The sequence below is a fragment of the Symsagittifera roscoffensis genome, chromosome 4, assembly GCF_963678635.1.
Source record: "Symsagittifera roscoffensis chromosome 4, txSymRosc1.1, whole genome shotgun sequence".
NCBI lineage: Eukaryota > Metazoa > Xenacoelomorpha > Acoela > Convolutidae > Symsagittifera > Symsagittifera roscoffensis.
In genome coordinates this window covers 13,736,571-13,750,814 of record NC_087065.1, presented here as the reverse complement: position 1 = coordinate 13,750,814, position 14,244 = coordinate 13,736,571, and positions in this window count along the sequence as shown.

Genomic DNA, 14,244 nt, shown 5'->3' with positions numbered 1-14,244 from the left:
CTTTGCTGCCGCTCAACAATTCAAGAAAGTGAAGACCCGCCTTCTCAACGAACCCGACAAGCTTGCAATGTACCAGGTCACAATCGCAAACAATTTGACCATGAAATACTTTCGCAAACTTCCAAGCGAAGAGATTCCCTCAACAGTATGGATACTGCCAGAATATGGAGTGACGAACCCAAATAAGCCTGGAAAACTCCGCAGAGTTTCAAACGCGAAACACGAATTCCAGCGAAGAAAATCAGGATCTGAAAAATAAGAAGCCAACGCAGCGCAACCTTCTTCATACTTCATCCTCCATATTCGACCATATTGGCTTCGCCGCACCTGTCACAATTCGCCTCCGATTTCTACAGCAACAAATTTGGAGAAAAGGACTAAAATGGGACAATCAAATTACCAAAGAGCACCTACCCAAGCTTTTTGATCTTCTCCAAGAAGCCGACAACCTTCAACAGCTGCACGTACCTCGCCATTATTTCGCTGAGCCTACCTCAGAATTTACCTTGCACATCTTTTCAGATGCCTCATACGCAGCTCTTGCTTCAGTAGCTTACCTTGTTTACACAACGGATTCCGATTCACAGCCAAATATTACGTTTGCTTTAGGTAAGGCCCGAGTAGCCCCGTTGAAGCAACACACCATCACGAAACTGGAAATCCAAGCAGCTCTGTTTGGTGCCCGTCTTGCTAGTTTCATTAAGTAACAACGTTTCTCTGTAAGCCACATTTATCTCTGGACGATAGCAGCACAGTTTTGCAATGATTTCTTGGATCAGACAAAAGACCATTAATCTTTGTTGCAAATCGTGTAGCAGAGAAACTGGAACTCACACCCAATCTACTCAGTGGAAACACTGCCCAGGTTACCTCAACCCCGTCGATGATGGAACACGTGGAATCCCCTTTTCAGTTTTCAACCTTAACAGCCATTGGTTGAATGGACCAGCTTTCATTCTTCAGCCAGAAGATGCTTGGTCCAAACCTCCCCTTAAAACAGACTCCCCTTCGAACACTCTGAAAAGCGACAGACAACATGATTGCGTTTTCAGTGTTACCGAAAATTGTTTGCCCGATCAGCATCACTCTTGCTATGTTACAGCCTTCCAAGATCCCATGGTTAGCCGGTCTTGCATCAATTACGAGCGCTTTTCGAAGTGGAATCGCCTTCTCCGCGCAAAAGCTGTTGTTCTTATTGCCGCCACACTGTTTAGAAACTCAACCAGCAAATATTCAATCGATCGATCCGTATCACAAACCCTCATCAGAAACTTCGTCAACTAACTTGATTCAGTTTCCACCCTCAGCAATATCACCGCCTTCGACAACTGAAGAAAATCGACACCATAGTATCACCCTGAACGCATACGACATCGACTTGGCAATGAAATTTCTCATGAAAAAATCACAATGGGTCTCTTTTCCGAACGAGCTGAAAGTTCCCCAGAAAAGAAATATCGTTGCTACCTCTAGCCGAATCCGACCCTTCTCGCTTTTTCTCGACGAATCGAACATCATGCGAGCCAAAGGAAGACTACAAAAGTCAAGACTTGACTATTGTTCAAAGCATCCCGCTATTTTAGATGGAAAATACCCAGCAACTTACCTCCTCATACAAAAGGTTCACATCTCTAATGAGCATTCCCCACGCGAGCATACACGCAACACACTCCAAGCTGATTATTGGAATCTATCAGCCAGATCTCAAATACGTAAAATGTACAACAGTTGTTACGACTGCCGATGCCAGCTCGCCTATGGACTCCAATCTGAAATATCTCCTCTCCCTTCATGTCGATTTCCATCAGATAAGCCATTCCTTTTTCAGCAAACTGGCCTTTTTGGACCCTTGCGTCAAACTGAATTTTTTGGACCCTTCGCGTCAAACAATTCAACCACCTATAGCAAACGGTATGGTTTGATTTTTACCTGCATGACGACTCGCGCAGTTCATCTGGAAATGGGCCATGACCTATGATCCGACGCAAACCTAACAGCCCTCCGCCGCTTTTTTGCAAGAAGAGGCACCCTTTCAGAAATTCGGTCTGACAACGCAACGAACTTTACAGCAGCAGAAAAAGAACTGATGACAACCTTCGACAGCTCCTCGATGAACCAATTTTTTGGATACCACCAGTTATCTTGGAAATTCAACCCGCCCACACACCGCATTTTGGTGGCGTCTGAGAACGTCTCATCCGTATCGATAAAAACTCTCTATCCGCCATCATTGGATCTAAAGCCCTCACTGATTATACTTTCAACACCCTGTTTTGCGACATTGAACAGTTTATGAATACACGACCCATCACAAATGTATCGTCTTCTCCCTGTGACATCGAGGCCCTGACTCCTAACCATTTCCTTCTTGGAAGAATGTTTGCCAGTTTGCCTCCAAAAACTAATTCTAAGCCATTAACAGTGATGAAGCAATGGAAGTTTGCACAGCAGCTATCAGACCATGTTTGGAACCGCCTACTGAAAGGAGCTCAACCCGACTTGTGATTCATTTTTTGTTTCCCATTTTATTTTCAGCTATCAATTCAGTATTTTTGATGCCGGTTGCTGACGCTTGCAGTAAAAAAGATCTTCCTCGAGTAGTTCATCTGAACTACTCGGCAAATCGTTCACTTTTAGCATGCAGTACTCAAGGTGAGGGTTATCTTCAAAACTGATTCTAAGCGAATCATTTGTTTTGAATTTTGTAAACTTTCTTGTGTTCGTTTGTTTGCTTGAGGACGTTCCCAGCAACTGCAGAATTTTTTTTGGATTGAAAAAACATCTCAGTAATTTGAGCGGCCATTTGACGCCGTTATTTCACAAAAAAAAACAAATCAAAAGCAGCCTTTTTTCGATTTCACGGGTAATCTGCTCTTTATTTGACAATTGAGGTCGTTTCTTGTCAGTATATTTTCCAATTTGGATATTCTGGCTTTTTTTTTTCGAAAATTCACACATGTTGACTAATCACAACATCAAAATCTTCACCTTAAGCTGTTTTGTTCCGACTTTTGAAAAAAGTGACCTAAAATTTGTGCTCGCGGTGATTGTTTTTCTTCAGACAAATTTCGAAACTTCACTAGCGAGTTTTGACAAAATGTTTTTTAGCCGAAAAGTATTGTTGTCCTGAGCTCAAAATTAAAAAAATGTTTCACCTACGATCACTTTGTAAATTTATGGAGGTTAAAAATTCAACCAATATAGGCGCGCTATTAATTAAATAACTAAATATAAAATTAAATAAATAAATATTTATTTTTGCTTACAAACAAACGCAACTTATCTTCAAAATGGACCGGAAGACTTTGTTGGCGATTGTCGTTGAGTGCCACGTTGGCTTGACTGAAAAATTGCACTACTGTGTGACGCACAGTTTCAACAACATCAAGGCATATATATGTTGCACGCATATAAATGCGACGACGAAAAATGACGACAAAGTGAAAACATATCAAAAAGACAGAAGTGAATTGATTGACTTAAACTCATGATCACGAAAACTTTGAAATTTTTTTTCACAATTGTTATTAGCTCTTAAAAGAAAACAAGGGAACTAATTAAATAGAAAAACTTGAGATAAAACAGGTTCCACACATTTTGAGTTTACATGGCACTCAACTTTTATACGAGCCTTTCATCTGGTAGATAGATTCCCCGCTCTACATCAAAATAATTTGCCCCGTAGTCTTTTGCAATCGCAAAACATTGAAAAAAATTGTGTGTTTTTTTGGTTGGTTACTGTTTTCCCCGGTCTACTTAGAACTTAACGTCCTCATCACGTCAATAGTTCGGGTTACTGACGTAAAGTTTCACGTCCTCATTACGTGAAAAATTGTTTTTTCTCTCTCGAGTATCAGGGAGACATATACAAATATCTAGAGCTCTGATATTTTATTTGTTTCTAATACTTGAAATTAAAGTCTTAAAGTTACTTTGTTTCTCTTGTCGTCCTAGTTTGTGATTCAGGTAGAAACAGAACATAGTCACATCAGAACCAATCAACACCACAAAAACATTCAACAGCTCAACAACAGCGTCAACAACTCCGAACAACATATATATGTTGCACGCATATATATGCGACGACGAAAAGTACAATCGACATAGCTTTCAACGACAGAATGCCTACGAAAAGTAGAAAAGTACACCCGGACAGTGCAAATTTTTAGTCAAACGACTAGAACGACTCCTCAGCCGAATTTCTAAAGCCATCGCAGAAGAAGAAACCGACTTTTGACTAGCAGAATTAAAAACTGAAACTTCTTCACTCTCAAAACAGCTTGACGAATCGACGACTTACCTCATCGACCATCCGACATAAGACTCACAGCCAGATGATTTCATGTCAACATTCGCTGGAATTGAAGACAAACTAGACGACCTTGTCAGTGAGTACAGCAGACTACTCAGACGACTTATCAATCCAAGAGACGCAACATCTGCAGCAACCAACAGCGCCCAATCCAACAACCAAAGCGCACCCAGTCTTCAAACTGCTTCAAGCAACCAAAGCGCTCGTATCGAATTCAGCGCTAACTCATCAGCAGTCACCACGACTCAACAGCAACAACCTTCGTTTTCAGTAGCAAACATGTCTACATCAGTCAAAAACAACCAAAATTTGCCAGACAATCAACAGCAACAAGCAACAGTTATTCCGCAATCGAATAGTTTTACCGCATTACTGTTTCCTCCGACCAAGTTCATGCCTCAGACTCACAACAACACAGCAGTTTACACTGCGCCATTTTCATCTTCAACGATTACACAGACATCACGACTACCGAAGATCAAACTTGACAAGTACGACGGTGATCCAATGAAATGGAACATGTGGTACGGCTGATTCCAAGCTACTGTTCACAGTCAACCCATCTCCGACGCACAAAAATTAACACACTTGCAAATACTGACAACAGGAAGCGCTCATCAAGCTATCGCCGGATACTCATGCAACAGCGCTATGTATGCAACAGCTCTTCAAGAACTCGAACTACAATTTGGAAAACCAGACAGAATTGTCAACAAGCTACAACAACTCCAAATGCTTCAAGACAACACAAGCAACCGTTTATGGATTTTTCATTTTCATTTGCAATCTTGAGGAAACTTTTCAGACACTTGGATTCACCAACGACCTGAACTTCACCATTTACGTGCAATTTGCAGCCAACAAATTTCACCACTCTGAGCGACTACAATGGACCCAACATATCATCAACAACAGTATTCAGCAGCCCAGCCTCATCAATTTTAGTCATTGGCTCAGACAATTCGCCTTAGCTTGTGGCTATCTACCCCAGGAAAACTTCACTTGCTCATTTAGCCAACCTTCTTCATCAAGTCAACAAAGAAACAGTGAACATCAAAGTAACAATCATCGCGGCAACCAGCCCCAAACACGCAACTACAGATTTTCGGAGAACACAAAAAGACCGGAAAAAATACGAACTCCTTGCGCTTTTTGTGACATGGATCATCACCCCTCTCAATGTCTTAAGTACAAAGATTTAACAATTGACGATAAGCGAAAGCTTATACATGCAAAAAAATCTTTGTCTAAATGGTCTTGGACAACACATGCTAAAGGATTGCATTTCGAAGCGAACATGCGTCAATTGCAGCAAACAACATCATAGCTGCATTCATCAACAAAAAAACCCAAACAGCGCTCGAAATAATTCCTAAAAACAGCAACTAGCTTCAGACAGACCTCACAATTCAGTCAATCAACAGCAAAAACGCTTCGCAAACTCATTACTGCTCTATGTACCTGTTACAATTCGCAACAAACATAAATATTAACACATATGCCTTTCCTGACAATGGAAGCAATGACAGTTATTTGCTACAATCGACTTCCGACTCTCTTCAGTTAGACGAGAGCCTCGAAACAGAAGAATTCTTCATCGATGGATTTCACGATTCGAAACAATTCAAAGCACGATCTGTTGAATTGACCATTCACCCGTTTGAAAACCTCAGCGAGCAGTTTCTAGTGATTGTGCTTACGCGCTTGACAAGGTGAACCTAGAAGATGTTCAGCCCAACAAACTCAACAGCATCTGCGATTATCTGCGATTATCACATTACGATTATCTAAAGGACATCAATTTTCGAGTTTCGACAACAACCAAGTTTCAATTCTCATTGGAACCGACAATATTGATCTTGCTTCATCTCAAGCATTAATAAAAGGACCAGAAAAAGCACCACGTGCAATTTCTACACCTCTTGAATGAACAATTGGTGGTCCAACAGCCTATATACTCGGGAATTCAGTTTTCCGAGCCTACTATTCTCACCACAACCACATCAACGAAAACGCTCACCTTTCCGAACTACTAGCATCAACCTGGAGAATGGAAACTTACGGAACCTCTCCGGAGGTAACCCTCTCCAAAGACGAGAAACACGCCCTTGATACCCTTCGGCAGACTATCACCTATACGTATGGAATGTATCAAGACGGACTTCTCTGAAAACCGAACGCCTGCTTTCCCAACAACTACTTTGCTGCCGCTCAACAATTCAAGAAAGTGAAGACCCGCCTTCTCAACGAACCCGACAAGCTTGCAATGTACCAGGTCACAATCGCAAACAATTTGACCATGAAATACTTTCGCAAACTTCCAAGCGAAGAGATTCCCTCAACAGTATGGATACTGCCAGAATATGGAGTGACGAACCCAAATAAGCCTGGAAAACTCCGCAGAGTTTCAAACGCGAAACACGAATTCCAGCGAAGAAAATCAGGATCTGAAAAATAAGAAGCCAACGCAGCGCAACCTTCTTCATACTTCATCCTCCATATTCGACCATATTGGCTTCGCCGCACCTGTCACAATTCGCCTCCGATTTCTACAGCAACAAATTTGGAGAAAAGGACTAAAATGGGACAATCAAATTACCAAAGAGCACCTACCCAAGCTTTTTGATCTTCTCCAAGAAGCCGACAACCTTCAACAGCTGCACGTACCTCGCCATTATTTCGCTGAGCCTACCTCAGAATTTACCTTGCACATCTTTTCAGATGCCTCATACGCAGCTCTTGCTTCAGTAGCTTACCTTGTTTACACAACGGATTCCGATTCACAGCCAAATATTACGTTTGCTTTAGGTAAGGCCCGAGTAGCCCCGTTGAAGCAACACACCATCACGAAACTGGAAATCCAAGCAGCTCTGTTTGGTGCCCGTCTTGCTAGTTTCATTAAGTAACAACGTTTCTCTGTAAGCCACATTTATCTCTGGACGATAGCAGCACAGTTTTGCAATGATTTCTTGGATCAGACAAAAGACCATTAATCTTTGTTGCAAATCGTGTAGCAGAGAAACTGGAACTCACACCCAATCTACTCAGTGGAAACACTGCCCAGGTTACCTCAACCCCGTCGATGATGGAACACGTGGAATCCCCTTTTCAGTTTTCAACCTTAACAGCCATTGGTTGAATGGACCAGCTTTCATTCTTCAGCCAGAAGATGCTTGGTCCAAACCTCCCCTTAAAACAGACTCCCCTTCGAACACTCTGAAAAGCGACAGACAACATGATTGCGTTTTCAGTGTTACCGAAAATTGTTTGCCCGATCAGCATCACTCTTGCTATGTTACAGCCTTCCAAGATCCCATGGTTAGCCGGTCTTGCATCAATTACGAGCGCTTTTCGAAGTGGAATCGCCTTCTCCGCGCAAAAGCTGTTGTTCTTATTGCCGCCACACTGTTTAGAAACTCAACCAGCAAATATTCAATCGATCGATCCGTATCACAAACCCTCATCAGAAACTTCGTCAACTAACTTGATTCAGTTTCCACCCTCAGCAATATCACCGCCTTCGACAACTGAAGAAAATCGACACCATAGTATCACCCTGAACGCATACGACATCGACTTGGCAATGAAATTTCTCATGAAAAAATCACAATGGGTCTCTTTTCCGAACGAGCTGAAAGTTCCCCAGAAAAGAAATATCGTTGCTACCTCTAGCCGAATCCGACCCTTCTCGCTTTTTCTCGACGAATCGAACATCATGCGAGCCAAAGGAAGACTACAAAAGTCAAGACTTGACTATTGTTCAAAGCATCCCGCTATTTTAGATGGAAAATACCCAGCAACTTACCTCCTCATACAAAAGGTTCACATCTCTAATGAGCATTCCCCACGCGAGCATACACGCAACACACTCCAAGCTGATTATTGGAATCTATCAGCCAGATCTCAAATACGTAAAATGTACAACAGTTGTTACGACTGCCGATGCCAGCTCGCCTATGGACTCCAATCTGAAATATCTCCTCTCCCTTCATGTCGATTTCCATCAGATAAGCCATTCCTTTTTCAGCAAACTGGCCTTTTTGGACCCTTGCGTCAAACTGAATTTTTTGGACCCTTCGCGTCAAACAATTCAACCACCTATAGCAAACGGTATGGTTTGATTTTTACCTGCATGACGACTCGCGCAGTTCATCTGGAAATGGGCCATGACCTATGATCCGACGCAAACCTAACAGCCCTCCGCCGCTTTTTTGCAAGAAGAGGCACCCTTTCAGAAATTCGGTCTGACAACGCAACGAACTTTACAGCAGCAGAAAAAGAACTGATGACAACCTTCGACAGCTCCTCGATGAACCAATTTTTTGGATACCACCAGTTATCTTGGAAATTCAACCCGCCCACACACCGCATTTTGGTGGCGTCTGAGAACGTCTCATCCGTATCGATAAAAACTCTCTATCCGCCATCATTGGATCTAAAGCCCTCACTGATTATACTTTCAACACCCTGTTTTGCGACATTGAACAGTTTATGAATACACGACCCATCACAAATGTATCGTCTTCTCCCTGTGACATCGAGGCCCTGACTCCTAACCATTTCCTTCTTGGAAGAATGTTTGCCAGTTTGCCTCCAAAAACTAATTCTAAGCCATTAACAGTGATGAAGCAATGGAAGTTTGCACAGCAGCTATCAGACCATGTTTGGAACCGCCTACTGAAAGAGTTCATCCCAACTCTGCTTCCCCGACAGAAATGGACCTCGAAAACTCCGCCTATTCCAAATGGACAACCCGTTTGGATTTTAGAATATCTAACTCCTAGTGGATTATGGCCACTAGGTCGCATAGAATCACCAATCCCATCAGCCGACAACGTAATACGACAATACAACGTTAGAACCCACCGTGGAAGTGTTCAAATCCCAGCAATAGGCCTCGATCCCAATTGTCCAGACTTCTACACTCAACACTCCGTGCCAAAGAACAGCAATCAAACTGGAGCATCCTCTCCAACGCCATCATTCTGGAATGGAAAAACGGAAGAGCCAGCAGCTTTGCCTTCCTAAACGAATTTAGATAAACAGCAACGACGATACCCCGATGCCAGAAATACGTTTTGTCTGACAACAACACCTGATACGCAACATCAGTTTTTTTTTGCCGGGAGCACACTCTCATAATGTTTACTCCAACGTTCGTTTATGCTCTCATTTTCTTGACATAAATTTCTGATTGCAACCAAATTTCTTCAACCTGTAATTACTTGGATAACGACAATGACTAGTCGATCTTCTTTGACAAGGAACAGCCGAAAACAACGACCAGCCAATCTCCTTTATTCATCAGATCTGAATTCTACTCCGGAACATGATCAACAGCAACAATCGACCAGCTCCTTCAATCAGCAGACTTCAAATTTCTTTTCCGTAGCCGAACTTTTGAAAAGTGAGCTCAGGACAACAGATAAACCTCAACTTGACATCCTACGAAGCTCATCTCGACAGCCGAGTTCTTCAATTTAGACAGCCTACTCGCCAAGCTAGCACACTCAACTCGACATAGCTTAGGACTAAGCTAAGGGTTACCCAACCCAACCCCTCCCGGTTTTTCGATTTTGTTTTGCGATTGCAAAATAGGGCCGACTGTGCAGTGCACTACTGTTTGATGCGTAGTTTCAACAACATCAAGGCATATATAATTGCACGCATATATATGCGACGACGAAAAAAGACAAGAAAGTGATAACATTCCAAAAAGACAGAAGTAAATTGACTTAAGCTCATGAACACGACAATTTTGGTACGGCTGATTCCAAGCTACTGTTCACAGTCAACCAATCTCCGACGCACAAAAGTTAACACACTTACAAATATTGACAACCGGAAGCGCTCATCAAGCTATCGTCGGATACTCATGCAACAGCGCTATGTATGCAACAGCTCTTCAAGAACTCGAACTACGATTTGGAAAACCAGACATAATTGTGAACCAGCTACAACAACTCCAAATGCCTTCAAGACAACACAAGCAATCGTTTATGGATTTTTCATTTTCATTTGCAATCTTGAGGAAACTTTTCAGACACTTGGATTCACCAACGACCTGAACTCCACAATTTACAAGCAATTTGCAGCCAACAAATTTCACCACTCTGAGCGACTACAATGGACCCAACATATCATCAACAACAGTTTTCAGCAGCCCAGCCTCATCAATTTTAGTCATTGGCTCAGACAATTCGCCTTAGCTTGTGGCTATCTACCCCAGGAAAACTTCACTTCCTTATCTAGCCAACCTTCTTCATCAAGTCAACAAAGAAACAGTGAACATCAAAGCAACAATCATCGCGGCAACCAGCCCCAAACACGCAACTACAGATTTTCGGAGAAAACAAAAAGACCGGAAAAAAGACGAACTCCTTGCGCTTTTTGTGACATGGATCATCACCCCTCGCAAGATTATACATGCAAAAAAAACCCTTCGTCTAAATAGTCTTGGACAACACATGGTAAAGGATTGCATTTCGAAGCGAACATGCGTCACTTGCAGCAGACAACATCATAGCTGCATTCATCAATAGAAAAACCCAAAAAACGCTCGAAATAATTCCTCACCGCAGCAACTAGCTTCAGAGAGACCACACAATTCAGTCAATCGACAGCAGAAACGCTTGGCAAACTCATTACTGCTCTATGTACCTGTTACAATTCGCAAAAAACATTATTATATTAACATATATGCCTTTCTTGACAATGGAAGCAATGACAGTTATTTGCTAAAATTGACTTCGACTCTCTTCAGTTAGACGAGAGCCTCGAAACAGAAGAATTCATCGATGGGTTTCACGATTCGAAACAAATCAAAGCACGATCTGTTGAATTGACCATTCACCCGTTTGAAAACGTCAGCGAGCAGTTTCTAGTGAAACATGCTTACGTGCTCGACAAACTGAACCTAGAAGATGTTCAACCCAAAAAATTCAACAGCATCTGCGATTATCTGCGATTATCACATTACGATTATCTAAAGAACATCAATTTTCCAGTTTTCGACAACAACCAAGTTTCAATTCTCATTGGAACCAACAATATTGATCTTGGTACATCTCAAGAATTAATAAAAGGACCAGAAAAAGCACCACGTGCAATTTCCACACCTCTTGGTTGAACAATTGGTGATCCAATAGCCGATATACTCGGGAATTCAGTTTTCCGAGCCTACTTTTCTCACCACAACCACATCAACGAAAACGCTCACCTTTCCGAACTACTAGCATCAACCTGGAGAATGGAAACTTACGGAACCTCTCCGGAGGGAACCCTCTCCAAAGACGAGAAACACGCCCTTGAGACCCTTCGGCAGACTATCACCTACACGTACGGAAGGTATCAAGACGGACTTCTCTGAAAACCGAACGCCTGCTTTCCCAACAACTACTTTGCTGCCGCTCAACAATTCAAGAAAGTGAAGACCCGCCTTCTCAACGAACCCGACAAGCTTGCAATGTACCAGGTCACAATCGCAAACAATTTGACCATGAAATACTTTCGCAAACTTCCAAGCGAAGAGATTCCCTCAACAATATGGATACTGCCAGAACATGGAGTGACGAACCCAAATAAGCCTGGAAAACTCCGCAGAGTTTCAAACGCGAAACACGAATTCAAAGGAGCTTGCCTAAACGAGATGCTTTTATCTAGACCGGACCTCATAAGCAACCTACTCGCCGTTATTTGCCGTTTTCGAGAACGAAAAAATCTCATCAATGCAGACATTGAAAGCAAGTACATGCAAGTTTCCGTCAGACCCGAAGACAGGAAATTTCTCAGATTCATCTGGGGAAAAACTCAGCCAGATTTATACGAGTATAATCGTTTCGTTTTTGGCGCTAAATGCTTGTCAACTTGTGCGAACTTTGCTCTCCAAACTTGTGGTGATGAAAACAAAAACGATTACTCCAACGTCAAAGAATTTATTGACAGCAACTTCTACATGGACGATTATTACAAGTCAACCAACACCGTGAAAGAAACATTACAAATATCTATTGATCTGCGAAAGGTACTCGCCACAGGTAGTTTCAACCTGACTATGTGGATCACTACAAACCCAGAGATTTTAAGTGCAATACCTCAGCAACACCGCGCCATATCTCACAACTAATTGAATGACCCAAAAACGACGAAATGTATATTGGGAATTGAATGGAACAATTCCTCTGATTCACTAGTTTTTCAACAGAACAAAATCTGGATCTGAAAAGGAAGAAGCCAACGCAGCGCAACCTTCTTCATACTTCATCCTCCATATTCGACCCTATTGGCTTCGCCGCACCTGTCACAATTCGCCTCCGAACTCTACAGCAACAAAGTTGGAGAAAAGGACTAAAATGGGACAATCAAATTACCAAAGAGCACCTACCCAAGCTTTTTGATCTTCTCCAAGAAGCCGACAACCTTCAACAGCTGCACGTACCTCGCCATTATTTCGCTGAGCCTACCTCAGAATTTACCTTGCACATCTTTTCAGATGCCTCATACGCAGCTCTTGCTTCAGTAGCTTACCTTGTTTACGCAACGGATTCCGATTCACAGCCAAATATTACGTTTGCTTTAGGTAAGGCCCGAGTAGCCCCGTTGAAGCAACACACCATCACGAAACTGGAAATCCAAGCAGCTCTGTTTGGTGCCCGTCTTGCTAGTTTCATTAAGTAACAACGTTTCTCTGTAAACCACATTTATCTCTGGACGATAGCAGCACAGTTTTGCAATGATTTCTTGGATCAGACAAAAGACCATTAATCTTTGTTGCAAATCGTGTAGCAGAGAAACTGGAACTCACACCCAATCTACTCAGTGGAAACACTGCCCAGGTTACCTCAACCCCGTCGATGATGGAACACGTGGAATCCCCTTTTCAGTTTTCAACCTTAACAGCCATTGGTTGAATGGACCAGCTTTCATTCTTCAGCCAGAAGATGCTTGGTCCAAACCTCCCCTTAAAACAGACTCCCCTTCGAACACTCTGAAAAGCGACAGACAACATGATTGCGTTTTCAGTGTTACCGAAAATTGTTTGCCCGATCAGCATCACTCTTGCTATGTTACAGCCTTCCAAGATCCCATGGTTAGCCGGTCTTGCATCAATTACGAGCGCTTTTCGAAGTGGAATCGCCTTCTCCGCGCAAAAGCTGTTGTTCTTATTGCCGCCACACTGTTTAGAAACTCAACCAGCAAATATTCAATCGATCGATCCGTATCACAAACCCTCATCAGAAACTTCGTCAACTAACTTGATTCAGTTTCCACCCTCAGCAATATCACCGCCTTTGACAACTGAAGAAAATCGACACCATAGTATCACCCTGAACGCATACGACATCGACTTGGCAATAAAATTTCTTATCAAAAAATCACTAAGGGACTCTTTTCCGAACGAGCTGAAAGTTCCCCAGAAAAGAAATATCGTTGCTACCTTTAGCCGAATTCGACACCTCTTGCCTTTTCTCGACAAATCGAACATCATGCGAGCCAAAGGAAGACTACAAAAGTCAAGACTTGACTATTGTTCAAAGCATCCCGCTATTTTAGATGGAAAATACCCAGCAATTTACCTCTTCATACAAAATGTTCACATCTCTAATGAGCATTCCCCACGCGAGCATACACGCAACACACTCCAAGCTGATTATTGGAATCTATCAGCCAGATCTCAAATACGTAAAATGTACAACAGTTGTTACGACTGCCGATGCCAGCTCGCCTATGGACTCCAATCTGAAATATCTCCTCTCCCTTCATGTCGATTTCCATCAGATAAGCCATTCCTTTTTCAGCAAACTGGCCTTTTTGGACCCTTCACGTCAAACTAACTTTTTTGGACCCTTCGCGTCAAACAATTCAACCACCTATAGCAAACGGTATGGTTTGACTTTTTAATGGCATGACGACTCGCGCAGTTCATCTGGAAA